This window comes from Amia ocellicauda, chromosome 16 (genome assembly GCF_036373705.1).
Source record: "Amia ocellicauda isolate fAmiCal2 chromosome 16, fAmiCal2.hap1, whole genome shotgun sequence".
Lineage (NCBI taxonomy): Eukaryota > Metazoa > Chordata > Actinopteri > Amiiformes > Amiidae > Amia > Amia ocellicauda.
Window position 1 is genome coordinate 19,372,503 of NC_089865.1, and position 5,680 is coordinate 19,378,182.

Below are 5,680 nucleotides of genomic sequence, written 5' to 3' on the forward strand. Positions count from 1 at the left end.
ATTAACAAATCTTTTATATACTGAATGGAAAGGTTTCGTTTCCCTGTACATTTGGGAGAAAACGAAACAAAGTCCGTGCCAATTTTGTCGGCGACTGTGAATTGAAACTAACCAGGGACACGATCTGAAGGAGTCCTTGTACAAAGTACTTTCTGTAAATCTCCCCATGACTATTTGTGTTTATGATTAACATTTCCATGATGATGTGCCTATGCATATTGTACACCTTGGTTTTAAGCCTTAGCCAGTATATGTGCCATACAAGAGAGGCAACAGAATAGATATATAGATAATATGAACTATCAGTCAATCAATATTGAAATCAAATGTTATTAAATTGGTATGATTAATTATAGCAGACAATCAACATTCGTCCATTCAGGAATAAGAATTAAACTGAATAGGTAGATGTAGACCAGCATAAGAATAAAATCGATTACTTGTTAAAATCATAATACAGACATCCAATGAAGTAAAAATGCAGAAATATATTAAAAGGAGGGAAAAGGTTTCTAGAGTATGAGGTCTGATTGCATGATGCCCCTGGGCACGACTCCCTTATCAACAACATCTGTATTAGTTTGAAAACTGATCACTGTGATCATTTATGAAAATCAATTATAGAAAATCATTGAAACTATATTCGCTTATTACCCACAGGATTCCAGCAAGCAATCTTTGTGGTTTCTGTTCACACACGTTTATTTACACACTATGTGTTCCGAACCCATTATTTCCCTAAACATTAAAATATATATATATATATATAAAATGATGATATCTACACTAAAAAAAAGTTGCTGCCTAATTAATGCTCACTTCATTATTTAACTGAAACTAATAACAGTCAACATTTTAAGCAATGAACGCTTGAAGGTGTTGCAGAATTTGAGTAAAAACGTATATTTTAAATTCAGTTATTATAGTCGGTAATTAAAGAGTGGCGGTCATAGACACCCATAGCCGCCCAGGGTCATTGTTATGCAGGTGCTCCCGCGGGGGATGCTGGGAGACAGACTTAACGACTTTGGTCAGCCCAGTTTATTTACAGATAATGATTTATTGATTTTTATTAGTGTTGTCTGGTTTACTGTCTGTCTCCCACTGTGCTGCACCTACGCCTGTGTTTGTTCCGCCGTGACGTTAAGTGCTCTGGCTGAGAATAGCCCACTGTTTTATAGTTTGGCACTTCTATTTGTTGCTTGTTCTCAAAGGTATAAAATAAAATAATATAAAATGAAAACACCACACGTTCTTGGTGTATGTGTGTGCCTCCTAACTATCCCTTTCATGCATAGTGGTTACTACATTGGACAGCTATTGTTAAATGAGTATTTCATATTGAAACACTGTTTTGAAGGCAGAAATGCATGGTAACCTCTCCATTGGACATCTACTGATATTAAAACAGCTGTTGGTTACTACATAAACAAAAAGTCAAAAATAAAGGCACCGAGGGGATTTCTGTGAAATCCTTTTACACAAGAAGATCAGAGCAGGTGAAAAAATATATTCAAATATAGTGATATTTAGGGAATAGTAAGGTATAAGTTTTGTTAAATTATTAACTTTATGTGTTTCACAATTAATGCAAAACCATACGGCCACAGTGGACGCCATGCAATACAAAGATTCATACTGTATGTTAGGCCTATGTTGTCCTTTAGGTCTATGCTAAATATTTTGTTCATGTAAAATCTATACACCGATCAGCCATAACATTATGACCACCTGCCTAATATTGTGTAGGTCCCCCTTTTGCCGTCAAAACAGCCCTGACCCATTGAGGCATGGACTCCACTAGACCTCTGAAGGTGTGCTGTGGTATCTGGCACTAAGACGTTAGCAATAGATCCTTTAAGTCCTGTAAGTTGCGAGGTGGGGCCTCCATGGATCGGACTTGTTTGTCCAGCACATCCCACAGATGCTCGATTGGATTGAGATCTGGGGAATTTGGAGGTCAAGTCAACACCTTGAACTCATGATTCATCAGACCAGGCCACCTTCCTCCATTGCTCCGCTCAGATCCTTATGCTTGGTGCCATGATAACGAGATTATCAGTGTTATTCACTTCACCTGTCAGTGGTCATAATGTTATGGCTGATCAGTGTATATTGCAGTTTTGTCAATAAATAGGCTCATTTAATAATTGTATCTTCTCTCACCAGTATTTTGCATTGTAATATATTGTATTATATAAATTATGTATTATTATATTTGTATTAGTAGTAGTTTCTTAAATTTTTCTGTTGTATTGGGTTAGCTACAGGGTAGTAGAGGAGATTCCATCGCAATCAAGTGACAATGATAGTGATAGTGACACTGATGATGGTGAATGGCAGCCAGGCACACAGGTAGAGGGATCAGGGAGCCAGAGTAGCAGCAGTGAAGGTGGCAGTGAAACAGATGACAATAATGGTGACGATGATGTAGCTGTAGCAGCAAAATGGAAACAGAAACCCAAAACAATGTGGAAAAACAGAGACAATGATTTTGAAGGAGTCTTGTAATGTCCTATGTCAGATTTCCAAGATCCAGAATGTACTGGTCATCGAATGAAGGGTTTCGTCTTGACTTGATTGCAAATGCCATGTCTGTGAACGGATTTGAAGAGATTCTCCGATACCTTCACTTTGTAGACAATTATTCACAAGAGCCAGGAAACAAAGATAAACTCTTCAAAATTCGGCCTGTCTTAGACAAACTGGAAACATAATTTACTCAAGCAGTTGATCCTGAAGAGTTTCAGTCTGTTGATGAGCAAATCATTCCCTTCAAGGGCCACCATTCCATCAAGCAGTACATTCCCAAGAAACCCAAGCCCTGGGGTTTGAAGGAGTGGGTGAGAGCAGGGACATATGGGTACATGCATAGGTTTGAGGTGTACCAGGGATCAAGTGGTGCAGGGATGAAGTTAGTGCACTGGGCATGTGTGCTGATGTGGTTCTTCACGAGGTCTTCTTTGATAACTTGTTTTGTTCCATCCCTCTTCTCCAGAGGTTACGTGAACAGGGCATATATGCAACAGGCACATGCAGAGCTAACAGGCTCATGGGAGCACAAACAAAGCTGAAGAGCGAGAGTCAGCTGAAGGTGGAAGGAAGAGGTGCATCATCAATGGTAACTAATTGTGAAAACATCACCATTACACGATGGCTAGATAGTTCAGTGATACATGTTGCATCTTCCTGTGCAGGCATGTGTCCACCGGATTCTGCCCAAAGGTGGAGTAAGAAACAAAAAAAAGTGATCCACATCCCTCGACCATTTGCTGTGAAGCTATATAACTCACACATGGGGGGAGTGGATCTCATGGATCAGTATGTCTCAATGCATCCCCACAGGCATAAAAACAGAAGATGGTACATTCGTGTGTTCTTTCACTTTCTTGACGTCATGTGTGTCAATGCATAGTTGCTTTATCAAATGTCAGGATTCAATGATAGGGATCTCTTGAATTTTAAAGCATCTATAGCTAGAGCACTGATCAATTACCGGCTCCCTGGAGAAGCGTCGAAGAGGAAGGCCAAGTGAGACTCCACCTCCTCTGAAGCACAGGCCAGTGTCAAAGGCACCCCTTGAAATCAGGTTCAATGAAGGCAATAACTGGCCAAAGCTAACAGATGCAAAAAATGCAAATAGGTGCCATGATGCAGCTTGTACACACAAAACAAAGTCGGCATGAAGTGTCTTGAGCCACTGTGTCCTGGGTGCTTTGCCAACTTTCAATACTGGCGATAAAATCTGCCAAATTCAACAAATAATGCTAGCCTGAAGTGCATGAAGCACACTCACAATATAGTTCCAATATTGAAGATATTTTCGTTATTGAATGTAATTTTCATTTCGTTTCAACTTTGAGGACATTTTTGTTTTTTGCAAAAAACTAAAAAGTGTAATAAAAAACAGTTTGAATGTTTCCAGGCATTTAGTTTTGCACTTTGCATTAGTTTTCCTGCAGAAATAAAACATGAAAAATGTCCATTCTTAATATGCTGTTTCAAGATAACAGGGCATTTTTTTATGTTGCGGAAGCATGTTGTTCACTCAAGTGGACATATGTTTAATTTCTTAAATTAAAAAAAAAACAAAAAAAAACATTTGCCCTGAGGACCAATAAAAACCAGTTGAAAAAAATCTTGTGTAAGGTTATCATAATTCATGCATGAAAGGGCTATAACCTAGAACAAATTAAAAATAAAAAGTATAAAAATGATAAAGTTGATGTTGAGATAAAATAATCGAAAGCAAAATGTATAGAATTGTAACAAAAATAATTATATCAAAGCAAGAAAATAATAATTGAAAGGAAATAATGTTAAAGGAGAGCACTGAGAGTACTTAACTTTGTAAATGTTTAAAATTGAAGGTACTTAAATTATTTAAGGTCCACAAACTATACAAAATTTAGCACTGACAACTGAAAATAACTGCAAGTTACAAATACTTTAAAAAATATATGTGTAACAAATTGACATAATTTTTATTAAGTATTTTCAACTGTTTTATTTTTTTTCAGTGTACTTTATATGGAACCAATTTCATTTTATTTAAATATAACACATTTTTTGAGTTTTGGTGTTCCAAAGCCCCAAGATGTCAGGAGGTGCAACTGTCCGAACAATATATGCAGAGAACAAATTTTTAGTAAAAAGGTTATTTTACTCAATAAAATGTGTAATCAAATAGTTTGTCATAATTGTATGTTAAATTGCATATAAATTATTTAAAAAAAAAAAAAAACATTTGTCCGAAAAATGCATTTCTCCAAATGTCAAATGGCGCAACCCATTGAAAAAACATTTTTATGTAATATCACTGAACAGGATATGGCATCACAAAAGAGGATTCCAAATGACCCTTATGCTGCAATAACAAGATTAGCAATTCTCTCACAAATATTTGATCATTTGACATTTGTGAGCCATGCTGAGGGTAGGTCAATTTGACCACTGGAAAACTACAAAACAAAAATAGTTTTGTAGCAATTTATGTTTTATTTTAAAAATGTATGTATACACTTTACTTCAAGGCCAAACGCTAAAATAGGCGTCCAAGTTAATGCTTGTTAGATTTGAATTGAGTTTGAAAAGTCAAGTGGGGCAACCAGAATTACAGTTAAAAAGTCATGTTATTTCATGTTTTTGAATACATTAAATACAATTGAATTATCATAATAATCTTTCTGTATAATATTATGTTATTTAAGTGAATCTATTTTAATTCATTTTTGTTTCAAAAGAAACACCTGAACTAAATAAATGAATCAAGCATCTCATTGTGAACCTCTAGTCCAGAGACACAGAGTCATACATTAAACATGTTTGCTAGTTTGCATGTATGTAATACACTGAATTTATGGTCAGGCTTATAAATTCATACATTTCATATAGCAAATGTATTTTTAAAATATGTTTAAAGATGTTTTCACTATTTTATGTGTGGTCAGAAAATAATGCCTTTTGTATTTCATGAAAACAGTGATTTTGATTTTATATTTTTGAATTTTGAGGTACAAATTTTCTCTAACCTTTTCTGCATAGGTTAGGTTTTTCAATTGCACATTATTCCTTCATTTATTATGCTATTTTCACCCAACAACATCTAAAAATTTCAGTTTGAGTGGTATTGTCTGATCATGATCAATGATGCAGAAAATGATAGTACAGTTTGTCTATT